The sequence below is a fragment of the Protopterus annectens genome, chromosome 3.part1, assembly GCF_019279795.1.
Source record: "Protopterus annectens isolate FY-2018-M chromosome 3.part1, PAN1.0, whole genome shotgun sequence".
Classification (NCBI taxonomy): Eukaryota; Metazoa; Chordata; order Ceratodontiformes; family Protopteridae; genus Protopterus; species Protopterus annectens.
In genome coordinates, this window is record NC_056732.1 from 432913185 (window position 1) to 432929986 (window position 16802).

A 16802-nucleotide genomic window follows, 5' to 3' on the forward strand; every position below is an offset into this window, starting at 1 on the left:
CTTTTAAGTCATATATTTTGAGAACTTCCTTTCGTGTTATAATTTTGTAAAAGCTCTGCATTTTTATAAAAAATTTGCTTTTAAATTTCTATTATTTTAGAAATGTTTTCCTTTCAAAAAATTTGGCCTCAAAATAAAAAACAATGAAAGCTTTATAATAAATGCTAAATAACTTTGCAAAAGCCAGCTGTTTACAGATGATGTCAAGCTCAATGCCAAAAAGTGCATTGTCATCCCTTTTGGTAAAAACTCTGTACCCATGAACAACCACATAGGCGATAGTCTAATTAACACCAAAAGGGTGATAAGAGACCTTGGGACACAGGTGGACAGTAGTCTCTCCTTTGATAATCACATCGCCACAGTAGTCAGGAAATCCTTCTATGTGGCACACCTCATCACAAAAGGTTTCTCATCCAGGAGAAAAGAGGTCATTGTTCTCCTCTACTCATCACTCATTAGACCCATTATAGAGTACAATGCCCCTTTTGGTATGTACCTCAGAAGACATCTACAACAACTGGAAAGGCCGCAGAAATACCTCACAAAGAGGATTACTGGCCTCAAAAAGATGCCCTACGCAGACCGTCTCAAAAAGTTCCAGCTTTATTCCATTGCATATCACCTACTCAGAGGCGATCTGTGCCTAACATACAAAGCTATGTCAAAGCCAGAGCTGTTGGACATGCTCCACTTAAATAAATCCTAATCCCTCCGAGCTACATGCTCTAGGGACCTAAACCTTGTCACCACAATTAACAGAACATGCTGGAGAGATAAATTCCTATCCCAGAGACTTCCCATACTTTGGAACAAACTATCTATCTATATCAAACAAAGCTTCTCATTCAAGAAAAATCTTGATGATTGGATGAGAGATAGGAAATTCACCCTGAGGATCACTTCTGTGGCTCTGCTTGACAGAGGCACAGGAAAATAATTTTCTTGGGTTTCAAAAGCCAGGGTACCATTTGGCTAGGCTTATATAGGCCCTAGGGGCAATAGCCTAGTACCTACCTATGAATCTATGAATATTAATTAATTCATAATTTGTTTTCACAGCTTATTTAGTTAGTTAATTAGTTAGTTAGCTAGTCAGTTACTTCAACAATTGTTTACCAGGTAATTCCACTGGTCCAAAGACCCTTTTCAGGCATGAGCCAGGCCAAAGGGCATACAAAGATTGACAAAATTGAGGAAACAAGCAATAACAAATAATACAGTTAGATTCAGAAAGCAGAACAGAAGTTTTTCATCACGGTCAAGCTAAGTCTAATACAACACTCTTTACTGCACACATCAGTATTCATTCAGTGAAAATAAAAGATACTGTTTGCATAGAGACATAAGCATGGCTGTATTATCTGGTTTTATTGTGGGGTACGAGGAGGAAAGGAATCTGTGTAATAGGTAATCAAATAGTATAATTAGTTGAAGAGAATGAATAACAAGAGTGTTTAACCTAAATACAGAGATTGAGATACATATAACATTTATATAAAATGATTATAACATTGTCAGAGTAATAGAGAAATACATGCTTTAAGTATTACCCTATCATCCTGTTACCCTTTGTTATCAAAGCATTGATAGTTATATTTGTTTTTGAGAGATTTATGAATGCCATTCATAGTGGTGGAGTTACATATATTGGGAGGATGTGAATCTGGGTAAAGCTTTTTCTGCACTAGTGAGTGTGCCAGTAGGTTGATATCAGACATAGGGAATAGGATCTGTTTATGAATGAAAGCAGTTTTTGATTTATGGGGAATAAGTAATTTAAGAGTTTGCATATGAGTATGTTCAAAAGAAAAGAGGCCATAATGTCTACCGGGAGGCATTTAGGTTTGCCAGTATTATTCATAGTAGGGGCTGATATGAATGGAACCTAAGAATGTGATTTTGGGTTTTTTGATATTTTTTTGAGTAAATATCTAGGACTAAGTCTTACTGTCAATAAAACAGATATGTTGTTAATGAAACCATACTTTTCTAGCTTTTTTTATAGCATCAATTTTTATTTTCAACAAAAATAATTTTTCTTGGTAACATTTTATTTCTTCATTTATACTACTCATTTTTTTCATACCCCAAAATGTATCATACTTATATTTATACAGTTTTCCTACTAATCTCTCAACTTTTTCATTTATCGACTTTAACACTTGTAAAAATTTAATGAAGCAGTGTATACCACTGGGTTAGTTTACTCTAAACCCCCTTCTTCTTTATTTACAAGCATAACTCCTCTTTTTACTGGGTTTACTCTAGAACCCCATATCAATGAAAACATCTGCAATAATTCCTTTTCAAATACTGTTTGCAACATAAATACACTTGCTATGTATACTATTTTCCCAACAGTACTGAATTTTTTAAATAATCCTTTTTCTGAATGCTAATTTATATGTTCTCCAGAAAAGACATGTTTGCTTTATTTAATCTATTGTTTTCCCATTGAATTCTACTTACATCTTTATTCCCAAATTTTATACCTACGACAGAAATTTAATTCATTATATACTATATACTCCAGATCTTTACATCACCTAAACCTTTACTTTTCTCTTTATTTAAAGCCATCCCTATCATCTCTAGACACTCATTTGTGCATTTTTTTTAATTATTATAAAATCATCTGCATTTGCTAACAGAACTGAAATTCTTAATCTTTCAGGTGTTATATACCCCACTTCCTTCATTTCATAATTTATTTTGCATACTATCACATTCATAACTAATGCAGAGTATACAACTCATTGGGTATCCGTGTCTTATAACACTCTTTATATGTGCCTCTTGGCTTAACTAGCCATTTACAAATACTTTTACTTTATCATTACTATACACTGACATACATAATTTCCTAACTTTCTCACTTATATTATATTCCTTCATTATTAACAATAAGATTTCATATCCAATTGTGTCAAATGCCTTATTAAGGTCTCTTATCATGATTTTGCTTCTTCTTTTCTGTTCATGACGTCATCCATAATTTCTCTAACTGGCATTAATAATTCTTGATAACCTTCCCCTTTATACTATATATGATATCTTCCATAATATCTTCAATTTTAGTTTCAAATTTCTTTTATATTATTTTCATTAAGATCTTATAATCATTATTATTCAGTACTATTGGTCTCCATGTTTTTAGTTCTATCTTCCTTCTTCCATATGAATTTAAGTATTCCACAACATAATTTTTATAGATAAAACCTTCATTTAACCATTAATTCCAAATCTTTTAAAAATATAATGTCAATCCCTTAATTTTTTTATGTATTTCATATCCTATTCCATCTGGGCCTGCAGCCAAATCTCTATTTGTCCTAATACTTTATCTAGCTCATTTAAATAAATCTCCTTTTCCAACTCTTTATTCTCTTTTCTGTAACTTTTTTACTTTACATGTTTTATCACTACCTTCTTTTTTCTTTAAATATTTCTTGTACATGTTGTACACTATCCATAATCTTTTCCTGAGCTCTTATTATTTCTCATTTTACTTTTTTTTATCTCATTACCCTACCATTTTCCTTGATTAATCTACTTAAGTATCATCATACTTCTTCCCCTTTCACTTATAAAAATATATTTGCTTATATAACATTTTTTGTATTTTTTCCCTTGATTTCTTTCATATAATTATTTTTGTTTGTCAAAATACTTTCTAAACTTATGTTCTAAATCTTCCAATATATCATTATATATTCTTGTATATTTTTCTTCTCTACTTTTCTCATATCATATTGCCACTGTAAACAATATTTTTTTATATTTTTCCTTAAATGTCATCCACAATTCAGACCAGTTTTTTATAAAATGTTCTCATAGTAATATATTTCCATAATTGTACTACTAATCTATTTCCTTCTTCATTGCATGTTTCCTCATTTATCCATTTTATTCCTTTACCTATTTTTATGTATTCCTTATTTTCTTTTATTTCTAGCCATATTCCAAGATGATCAGAAAATCCTGTTTCAACTACCTCCCCTTCTCCTATAACTAAACCTTCTGATACTGTAAAATAATCTATCTCAATTCTATAGATACTCTTTTTGTAAGTCCATGAATTTTTGTCCTAAAGTTTTAACTTACCACATCTTATAACTTCTGACATTTTTCTTATATCATTTCCTTTCTTTTTACGCTTGTCTCTTAAATCACAATTAAAGTCTCCTGTTATAATATTCATATTTATCACAACATAGTCTAAAATCTGATGACATAAGCTTTCCCTTTCTTTACAGTAAGTATAAACATATGATGTTATAATTCTATACACTTGCTCTTTCCATTTTAAATCTACAATGATTAATCTTGTCATTTTTTGCTAAAGTTACATCTAATATCTTTACTGTATTTCTACAGAATACAGCTATTCCAAAAAATCTGTTATGCTCCAAAAATACTCATTGTTTCCCTGATTGTAATCTTTCATTTGTTAAAAATGTTGTGTTTTGTAATATAGTTACATCTACATCACACATATTACACCACTCCAAAATTTCTATTCTCCTTACTGCATTCTTGATACCTTTCATATTTAGAGAAAGCAGTCTAAAATTTTTGTTTTCTCTTTTCCTTAGATTCATGGATTTATGAGTTCAAAATTACTAGGCCAACCTTCTTCATAGGCCATTCTAAGCATAAGCAATTTCTTATCTAAAGATAAGAAGTAAACAATGTACCATGTATCTTTGAGTCAAAAACCTTAATCATTATATCAACACTAAATCTTTAGCTGTGTGCATTCTTTTTCATCCATTTCCTTTCTTTTTCTTTTGTACTTATCCCTTTAACTTTTCTTTTTCTGTCTTTTACCCTTTTACCAATAGAAATCTTTTTTCCCTTTTAATACTTCTTAGTTTGCCTTATTCATAGTTTATTTCTGAACCTCCTTCTATGTCTTTCTTATCATTTTTTTTCTCATCTAATTTTTCTTCTATTTCTACATCTAAAATTTCTTCTCTTTGTTTTTTCTTCCCTTTGTTTTTCTTTTTCATTATTGGTATTTTCATTTTTGCAATCCACCATAAATGTCCACTTTTATTACATTTATAACATTTCAATTCACATTTTTGCATCATGCCCCATTTCTCCACAAATATAGCAATTTCTTTTCTCACAGTTACTTGTCAAATGGTCTTCTTTTCCACAAAGGAAACATGTTTTTGGTTGTCCCCAGTATTTTACATCTCCCCTATTCCCCTTCACATTTGTCATGCTTGGTATATGTATATATATTTTTTGTCTTTCTATTTTTATCACAATATTACAATCCCAGCCATCAGTCCATAACCCCCTTTTGTCATCAACATTTGCAGTGTTCAGTACTTCTGTTCATAAAACTTTCAAATGTCCTTTCAAAGTGTTTCTTTCTATCCTTGTTCAAAATTGTACATGAATCTTCTTTTTTTGTTTCCCTGTTAAATGTTTTTATCACATCAAGATTCCGTGGGTTACAGTTTTTCTTTTTTTCATAATCTCCAAGAAAGCAGTCTCAAATATAATGCTACAAATTGTCTTTTTGTTAATAAGGATAAATACAATAAGAATAAATGTTCTTACCTCATGTGCTTTTACACCCAACGGAGCTATTAAATTGTCCCACATTTCATACCCATCCATTTCTTTGTCTTCTTTACTTTGAATCCTTACCACGTATTTCTGTTTTTCATTTTCTTTTGCCTTCTTTTCTGATATTCCACTTTTGTCTTCTTTTACTTTTTCTGCATATGTTTTCCTCTCCATCTCCTCCATATTCTTCAGGATTGTGCCTGAATTCTCCTTTTGTATTTTCTCCATAATGCCCCCAGGAAACATCTCTTTCATTTTCTGGCTTACTCTGCACCACCATTTCTTTAAGCAAATCATCCTGCAACCCTCCCAACTGGAGGGTTGTAATTATACATCCATCATTTGCTGACTAATCTCCATCAAACAGGTTTAAACATTTCCTCTGAATCCTGCACACATTCTCCAATCTTGATATTTGCTTTCTCCTTCATTTATTTCACTACTCTATCATCTCCTTCTCCCTCCATCTATTTCCCTGTTTCTCTGGGATGCCTCTGCACCTAGAGTGCAAGCAGGAGGTGCTCCTCCAAAATGGTTCCCACTCACAACAATGGCGAGTAGAGGAAGTTCATTGATGCCCTGGTCAAATTTCCCCTAATAGTATAAATACCACCTTGGGTCTCCCCTGAAAAGAGGCTACTAGCCTAGTGTGATTAACCCAGTCAACAATAGATAAATAAATAAAAATTAAGATGTAGTTCAAGATGTTAAGGCTGTGCCTTGTGGTTTGTGTTGGTTCAGTTCCCTACCTCAGCTGTGTGCCATTCTTGGCAATTTGGGAAGTGCATTTGTACTTCCTTTCATTATAGCATTCTTGAGGGGAATATACATCTGAGCAACATATTTTCCTTCACACACACACACACACACATATATATATATATATATATATATATATATATATATATATATATATATATATATTGTCTCTGACATCCCACATTACTGTGTGTTGGAGTAAAGACTTTAGCTGGAGGGCCCAAATAGCTTAACGCATTTTTTTTTTTTTGCTATTTATTCCCACCACCTTTCTTTCATTGTTACTGGCCTGGCCCTCATGCCCTGTCTATGCTGGGTCTACCATTTTCTTCATGCTCCCCTGACTTATTCCAGTAATCTACTGGAGATGGTCACAGATTACAGATAACAGGGTTCAGTACATCTGTGTTTCCATCTGGGCAGGACGTATTGGCCTACCCTGTATCCCCCTTCCATTGTGGTAACATGGCACAGCCCTGAGAGACATGCAATGTTAGAGATCTGTGGCATATCATCCCACCTCCCCCACAGCTCAGCCAGCCCCTCTACCTCCCCTCTGAACACACCTGTTCTAACAACGTCCCTATTTTACACCAGAGATCATCATCTAGAGATGTCTATGCAGGGTATGCCCATCACTCCCTCCCTGCCACTCAGTCAGTCACCCAAGAAGCTAATCGAACTCAGGTCACCTGGGTCAAAGTTAAGGCTTTATCCTTCTACTCCACCAGAGTAACACATTAAGGCTGTAGAATACAGTTGATAATGACTATGTGTTCAAGCCCACCTCTCATTTGTTTTTAATGGCAGCCTTTGTATAATGAGAAGCATGTTTGTTACTCCTTCAAATATAGTACCTGTAGCATTGCCCTAATAAAATTGTATATTAGCTTCATGTTTTCATTGTATGGGTACTTCTGTTTCCCCCAACATCTTTGTCACTATCTTTTTATTATATACATTTATTTAGTTTATTATTTTGTTCCTCTCCATTTATTTTACTATTATATGCAAATTCAGACCTGGACCCACCCCACAGACAAGGCCTCTTGGCCCTTGATATTTGGTAACAGCAGCATTACCACAATGGCCACCACCACTACCACCAGAAGCACCTACAACGTCTAGGTCCTTGCGTGCCAAAATTTAATTACAGCACCTAGTAGAGGTAGCCTGCTCAGGATGCTGGTTCTGTTGTACCCATCGGTAGGAGTGCCAGTGGAGGTGACGATTTTGTCACCCACTGGCAGCTGGCAGAGATAGTGGCTGATAAGTTTAGATGATAAGTTTAGATGCCCACACTGGTCATATGAAAAACCTCAATCAGTGATTCATTGAGTTGCGTCCCTGCCCAGTACTGGCTCAAGCATCTGAGTCAGGGCCCACTGGTGAGAGTATGCAAGGTGGCAAGTGGGCTCTAGTTTGGAGGGACAGCAGATGTGGAACCCTGTCATATCCCCTATCCTGTCATTCCCCAACCTTTTGTGTCCATATTTGTTGTGCAGTCTGCCCCTCATCATTGTCTTGCCTCTGTTTATCTAATATCGCCTATACCACTGTGTTCCCCCTCCCTCATTGTGTTACCACACCCTCTGACAGTATTGTCTTCTGTACTTCCTACCCTAACCCTCATATCTTTCCCTTACTTCTCTTCCTTCCCAAATTTGTATTCTCTATTAATTTATGAAAAATGGGCACCTGAGCAAAAAAAATAATAAAATAAATGATCCCACCTTCCCCCACCAGCATCCTTGCTTATTCCTTAGTTTTTCATCTTATGTTCTACTCTCTGCTGGCTTCCCATTTTAATATATTTCTTATACTTCCATTTCCACTCTTTAATCTGCTAAAAAAGAAAAATATTAACACACCTCACTTATTACCAATTAAGGCTTTTAAATCACTTCTTTTTGCTATGTGTGTGTGGGATTACACAGAGCACTAGCAATGCGTGTGCATAACTGGTAAGCACTGCTACTGCTACTGCTCAGTGTATAGCAGGAAGCTAGGCTGCTGAATTCCACATCTCAAACAGCTATGTTCACTATTGACATGTGGCTTTCTTTCACTGGTCATGCAAATGAGCTGACTACCATTGTGAAATGGTTGGCATATGCAAAAACAAGTGTGACTGCACATTTTCAAGCATTTGTGTTTGAAACTATTACAGTGCCAGAAAAAAAAAACTCAGCACAAAAATGTTGTGCCATTAAGAATCAAAAATTTTCCTCCACCTCCTTAACCAGCATTGCAGGCCAATACTTCTTGAAGAAGAGTACTAGAGGCCCCAATATAAGGCAGAGGCCTGGAACAGGTTGGCACAATACTTTACATGTACCACAGGTATACCACATAATGATGAGCAAAGTCACTACCATTACTGTCACTTAAAAGAGAAATACTGAGCTCCAGGTCCAATGGGAAGCTGAAATGAGGTAGTAGCCACTGACAGCACTGTAAGGAAACTATGAATTTACCCCTCCGCAAGCAGACTTCCACAGTCTGCCATTGTCTGACATTCATTGTCTAATGGATTCCCATTTCTTTTTCCACAGCCCCTGAACAGATTGCAGAAAAATGAGTAGCTGCACAGAAAATTGCTTTACTGTTTCTGGGAACTCCATGGTGAGGACACCTGTTACAGGTAGTGGGATTTGCACATTAGCAATCCAGTCAGTTGTCATACCACTAGCCAGGATCAGTATGTGTTTTCACCAGGGCTACCATACTATCCTATACTTAACTTTACTTTTACTTTACTTTTATTTTAGTTTGTTATTAGCAGCAGTCAAATATGGTAAATAAATTGTTATAATATATATATATATAGCATATTATCTGTTATTTAGGATCTATAATATGCAATATGGTTAAGACCTAGGCTAATACTTTTACTATAAGTGCAACATTATAATAGGAAAGATTTGTTGCCCTATCACTTTCTCCCATTTGCAGTTTTACTTGTTATTTGGAAAAACACCACTGCCATACCTTTCATGCTGCATAAACTGTATCCTGGCACATCATTGTCAAAGTGGGTGGTTGTTTTATGACCTTTTCATTATAGTAAATGGCATGGGACCCTGATCCAACAACTCATGGAGCTCTCTCACTGCCCCTCATTGGTATTAACATCGGAATAAGGGCCGAGGCATGAGGTTGCCCATGGTGAGTAATAAGTTTCCAAATGAGTTGTTGCTGACAGAAAAGCAGCGATACTTCCCATCTTATCCCCATCCCAGTGGTCCCCTCCTTTTTTTTTTTTTTCTGCCTGTGTCTGTTTGTGCAATCCTCCCCCCCATCCACTGTGTTCTTGTCCTGTGTCTGTCTGTGTCCCATTTTCCATTTTCCACCACCCTGCTGCAAGTCAGTCCACCCTCAGTCATCTTTGTTAATGCCATAGGTTTGTTTATGGGGTCCCTCACCTCCCTCCTACTTCTCCTACCTTCCTTACTTCCTTACCTTTCCCCAACTACTTCTCTCTTCAAATATATAAAATGGGCACCTGATACCCCCAAAAGGAAAGAATTTCCTCTTTCCTCACCTTCATTTCTTCATTCTTTAATTTATTATCTTATGTTTTTATCTTTATGCTTTTATTTTTTCTGCTGCTTTTCTATCCTCCTTTTTATGGGCTTTTATCTTCCTAAACAGATCATCCAGCACACTCAATGTTCATAGCCCTTTAAGGGTGTTAAGTTGCTTATCCTGGTGTTTATTAGTTATCCCAGAGATCATAGTAGATCATATAGATATAGGAGTTAGCATGACTAATGAGCACTTTTGGTGCTTGTATTCCTGAGTCTGCACCAGATTACTACCCAAGCTACTAAAGTGTATTTTAAGAAGTCTTCGTATTTAATGTCTTGCCTCTCATAGTCTGCTCTTAACTGACAGCTAGGCTCACTGAACAGATGGGCTCAAACAGCACAGGCTGTACAACAGAAGAAGGCTCAGCCACAATCTGCCATTTCTGCAATGCACTGCATCCTTTCTGCCTTGCACCCATTCCTTCTCTGCCATCTCTTCTCTGTTACATCTTGAACTGCTTTGCCTGCTATGCTTGTTTCCTTTTAGTTGGTTCAATTGCTGCTCCATTTGTTTGAGCTCCATTTGTTTACAAGATGGAGTGCTATTATAAAATGGATGGAATGCACATCTTGGACTATAAGCTTGTTTTCTTTGGTTTGTATTAGGAGCCTGTTTTCTATTATATTTTGTTAACATGCTCAGTTATTTTTATTGGTTTCTGCATGACCTGGTGGGTGAGTATCATGGTTCTCATCCAGGGGGTGAGGGCTATGGTTCTCATCCAGGTGGTTAGGGCATAGACATCATATGGATAAGCAACAGCTGCTGCATCATATGCAAGAAACTGTGCATAGGCATGTGCTATGTAGTATATAGGCTGCTTGTACCCTCATTGGAATTGGAACTACCCTCACAGGGTGATTTTGCATACTACCCTCACGGGAACTATTGCATACATTATAGGTTATATCATATATACTGGTATACATTATAAACTTTAAGCTGCAGGCATAATAAATGACTCCCAGTTTGACTGACCAACGGATTTGACTAGTTTAGGCATGGCTAGGTTTGCATGGCTGGCTTGGTGCAAAGGAGTTCAATTACTAGAAGCATAGGTGTTAGGAGCACAGATTAGCACATGCCAGGTTAATTGGTGTGTTAATACCAATATTGTGTTTACTGGCACAGCTGAAACACTTTGTGGGAACTGCATTAGGTGTCAGATAAGGTAGTTATGGCTCTGGCATTTATGTAACATAGTTGTAATCATTGGCTACCTAGAACTCAAGGAAATAAGATATGCAACAAAATTCCTGCTTGATATTTCTCTCCTATACTGTCATAGGGAACTGGTTATGCAGCTACTCCTAACATTGCTCCATTCATGTATGCCAGGAATGATGGTCTTCAAATTGGCTGTGCACTACTTAGAAGCATGCAGATTTTGTACATTTTTGAATTGGTCCTTGTTTGCATATTAAGTGTGGCTCATTTGCATGGAGTTCCCGAATTCCATATTATTTTGCACTCATTGCCATGTACTGCATATAAACAACATTGTGCAATGTATTATGCATCAATACATCACAGCTTTTATCTTATTCAAGGCTCTCCTATGGTGTATTTTAGCTGTTGCTCATAATGCAATAACCCAAAACTGAAACAAAAGAAAAATAATAGAGTCTTCTTAGAATTTACAGATATAGCCACCATTTGTTTTTGTAAAATTAAATTAATACCTCTTAAGTAAAAGATCCAAATAAACATCCATAAATTACAAATTCTGCGCTGTTATCTTTAAAAGGAATTTGATGTTCAAGCTTTGTGGCGATTTAAACCACTGAACAATATATCATATTTTGTTACATTTGTTGTGTTGTGTTAATTTAGATTTCATTAATTAATTTCCAAAAATATTGATACACTAAGTGCTAAGAATAGTATAGTTTAGGTAAAGAAAAGTTAATGTTATATATTTTATATGTTATATTAATAAGTATTATAAATACTTCTATTTTTTTAAGTATTATGCAATATTAGAATTGTGTATGGAAGTACCAGGTATATATTTCTTCTGTGTTTGTTTTATCTGAAATGACTTTTTCCAAAAATGTACGGGCTTTAATCTGTGTATTCTATTGCTTACAATGAAATTTGAAAAGACATGTCTTCCAACATCTTTGTAATCAATGTTTTTAGACTGTCAGGTTAATTTGTACTATAATTTAACATGACTGATTACTTAAAGAGGTTTAACACATATATCCTGTGGTTCAGAAAAAAAATACCATGATATGGAACCCTTATCTGAGAAAGTTATTCATTACATCAAGCCTTTCTGATTCAGAGACTGATACAGAAGTATGGTTTCCCTTTGTGGTGCACTGGCAGTCCACAGGAATGGCTAATACTAATTAGCCATATAACGTGCCCTGAAAATGTCCACAGCTCCTGGAGGAGTAGGTGAAGTGGTCTAGATAAGTACAGCAGAGGTGTGTGTGTGTGTGTGTGTGTGTGTGTGTGTGTGTGTGTGTGTGTGTGTGTGTGTGTGTGTGTGTGTGCGTGTGCATGTGCGTGTGTGTGTGTGTGTGTGTGTGTGTGTGTGTGTGTGTGTGTGTGTGTGTGCGTGTGTGCGTGCGTGTGTGCGTGTGTGTGTGTGTGTGTGTGTGTGTGTGTGTGTGTGTGTGTGTGTGTGTACATGTATGAACATGGAAGGAGGTGACTATGCTACTTCAATGCATGCACTGGTAGGGGCAGCACTTGCATGGCCAGGCTTGGATGTGTAGAGTTCAGTTCAGAGACATGGTAATAAGCAAGTAATAAGGTTCTGTACAGCTTTACCACTTCTCTGAATCAGAGATGCTCTCTGTCATACCAGTTGAACAGTCTTATTGGTAAGTTAGCATGGGTGGAGAAAACAGTCCCAGACATATGTTGTTCTATGACTACCATGCTAATTTGCTGGTTATGTGACTGAAATAGTAAGTTTAGTTCTTAGTTCTCTTGCATTCTATATTTAAAAATTCAAATTCACATTCTAAAAGAAGAGCAAGTAAAAAAGCTGAAGCAAAAATAAAAAAGGATTTTTCACAAAACACATAGTAAAGTAACTACATAAATTAGTATAACTAAATATGCTTTAAATACTCATAACAAGAAATACTTGACATATGTATAACTGTCATAAATATTCTCTAACAGCAACTAGTATTGATATCATTTTCCCATTATAAAACATTTCAGCAGAAATGACAGTGAAAAAAACAGTAGTTAAGATGCTAACAGAAAGATTACTGCAGTAGTGACCATTGTCATGTGCATTTCACATGAAGATTGGGAGAGTCTGGTGAGATCGGATTGTGAAGCAATCAAATCAACTTGTAAATTTATGAAAATGTTCCTCCAAATAAGGCTTCAGAGTAACCACCATGTCTTACCTTGCTAGTAAAAAGTTTTATAAATGTGAGATTGCTTGATAATCTAAGTGTTGTAACATACTCCGAGGTGGACTATGTGAGTTTTTTTTGCAAAGGGGTTAATCGTCCAATCCTGGATTGTGGCGTTGCCCCCTCAACACACACATGCGCACACACACACACACACACACACACACACACACACACACACACACACACACACACACAAAGGTAAAAGGAGGAAACTCCCTACAGAGAAATAGTAAACTGAGATGTGGGCCTATGACAGAAAGATTCCTCAAGGAGAGGATCAAAGGAATCTCTAGAGGCTGGAAATCAGCCCAGTTAACTGGAAGGTATTTCTACAATAACTGTTGGAGGAACTGTTACACTGCACTTGAGAAGTTCTCTTAGTGAATTGCCTGTGTGCCAATTGTTATTGAAACTGATGAGACCTGAGTGAGCTGTACTTTCTGCCTGTAAATATTGAACTGTTTGTTTGAAAAACAATATGAAAATGTGCCAGAAAGCAGTAACCTGAACTATAAAAGTGTATACACTCAAAGCTTAGAATTTTTGCATCACTGAAGAACTGTGATATATGAGAGCTGTGTATTTTGCTTTATATTATTCTCCAAGCTGAAGAAACACACTTTTTTTCTGTCCCTGTAAGTAAACCTATATTTGGAAATGAATACAACTGACCTTCAGACTGTTTTCTCCTGCATGCAGAGCAGTTACTATGATATTCATGGGCCTCATTTCACTTTTACAGTCTATATGTTTAATTTTCTATTAATCTTCCATGCCTTCTCCTCACCACTTTTTACAACCCCCTTTTCTTTCTTTCTTGCTACCCTTCATTAATTTGGCAATTCTCCAAATTTCAGTTATTTTTCTGTCTTTCCTATGTGCGTGTGTGTGTGTTTTTTTTTGCTTGGATCATGTATCAGTAATGATGTATATTCTAAAGATTAAATTGCAGTAATCAATGCATGAATATTATATTGATGCATTTCTTGAAGTGTGCCTTAATACTTTTGATACATGTATGGATTATTTTTCATTACTTCTAGTAAGTTGTCTATGTATTTTCTTAAAGGTATATGTATTACTCTGTCTGCAGCAATTCTATCTGTATAGCACATTGTTGTTAGTAAATCTAGTGTATATAGGACTTTTCATTTAATGTCTGCACTATTAATTGACTCTTCCTAGTTGGACCTGATGGTCATCAAAGCAATTAAACAATCCATTTTGTAGCAAATTAGTCTATTATTCCTTAACTGTTTAGTACAGAGTGATAAGGCTGTGAGCTAATGACCTTTCTGCTTACTGAGAACAGGACACTGAGCAAGTCATTCATTTATTTTTGTTCCCTATTCCTCCTTATTTGATACTTATTGGTCTTTACCCAGAGCCACTGTCCATCACTGAGTCTACCAGTTCCTCCTTTAATCCCCCAGACTGTCACCAATTCTGGGCTGTAGCCAGTGTGGATCCTAACAGCATCCTGGGCGATCTTGCTGGGAACTGCTTCTGTGAGAGGAGTAGATTTTTGTATTATGACCTACACTCATCCCTTTTCTGATGATCACCCTAGAAATTGTCTGAGGGCTATTCCATTCTATATGCACCACACCATACCTCCCATCAGGGAGTGCTGAGCTGAACATCCCTGCCCCCTGGGAAAGAAATGCCCATACATCCCTGCCATTACATCAGACACCCATCCTGCTAATCAAACTCTGGTCACCTTGGACATTGTTAGGACCTTTAACCCTCTATGCAATAGCACTGGCTTAGCAAGTCATTTATTTTACATATTTGTTAACTGGGCAAACTCAACTAGTACAAACTTTTTTTCAAGTTAAACCCAGAAGCACTTCCTGGTTAAGTGACTTGCACAGGGTCAAATAGTAGGCTAATGGAATCAAATTCTGGAATACAGGATAATTCTAAGTGATAGTATATAACCTTAATCCTGTTGTGCTAAGTGCCAGACTTAATCAGACAATGCTCTAAGTCACCCCTGAAGGGAAGCATGTGTCTAGTCAGTTTACCAAGTTAACAAAGAAATACAGCAAAAAAAAAAAAAAAAAAAAAACAAGCAAACAGACAAACAAACAAACAAACATATAAGTACACTCAGACTGCATGGAATTAATAAAGCCAATATTTTGAACTCATGATAAAAAAATGATTTGGAAAATGCAGATACTGCATGTGGAATTAATCCACCTACACTGTCAACAGGCTTAGGTAAATATGGACTTAAAAGCATTCCTGCTTAGTGACAGAATTATTTTTTTGAAGTTATGTTGTCCAAGTGAAGCTGAATATAAATTAATGACAGTTCATACATAGTGCAGTTACACTGAGGGCAAGAGCTGGGGCAAGTAGAACTCAGTGACAAGCCCACATAAACTAATGGCAGGTAGTGAAGACAATCCTTCTTGATCTCTTATTTCTTTGCTAAACCAGTAGCTGTCCAAACACCTGCACTGGGGACCTGAATCTGTGTCATCAAAGAACAAGACACAAGGAGGGATAGGTTCCTAACTCAGCATATTCCAAACCTATGGACCTATTATCACTAAAAGTTAAATAATTACCTTGTCGATCTTTAATATTATTCCTGATATGTGGTTCAGTTGACAGAAATTTATAGCAGGGGTATCACATATGACTTTGCTTCATAAGGGAGGAAAGCAACATTAGGTGTTTGAAAAGTATAGGGAAAAACTTTTTAACTGCATATTTAACGGTGCGTATGGCTAGGCTTCTTAACAGTTCCTGTGATTGCTTGCCTAGTATTGATCCTATATTCTAAAGTTGTCACAGGACTGGTCTGCCAGGAGGGCAAGGTGGGAGATTCCCCTCTCTGGTTTATCCACTAATGGGCACTTGTGGGAGATCACCCATAATACTGATGCAGTCACTGGCTTATTCTGAAAAAAAACTTAGTTTTCATTAATGTAAGAGTGCACACACATGCACAAATACAAGCCATCATGTACACTGAATAGGATGACGAGCCGAAAGAGGGGGACCTAAAACCTTGGTAAAATGCTTCATGCCCAACTGCCCCTTGGGGTGGTTCACCATCTGCATCATGGTCTCTATGTCTGTAGCTGTGATAGTTTCCCAAAGCTACTTTCAGGAGATAATATCTCCTGTGATACAGAGGTAATGGATAGAGAAGAGGGTAACTAGATATAGGCATTAGAAACTACCCAAGGATGGGTACAATTGATAAAAAGCAACAGAACATTTGATACTCACTTATTTAGCATCTAGTAAAACTTTTGCATTTACTGGACTGGGTGTTACTTGTTCTAAAGTAGGCAGTATAAATTATTCACATAAAACAGCATCAAGCCTTTTTCAAATCAACACAGATTCTCACTCAACCATTCTTTTAAATTACTGAGGACATGGAATCATGCCAATCAGTCAGTCAGTCCAGTCACACTGTCAACAATGCCAAGGTTCTGTATTCAT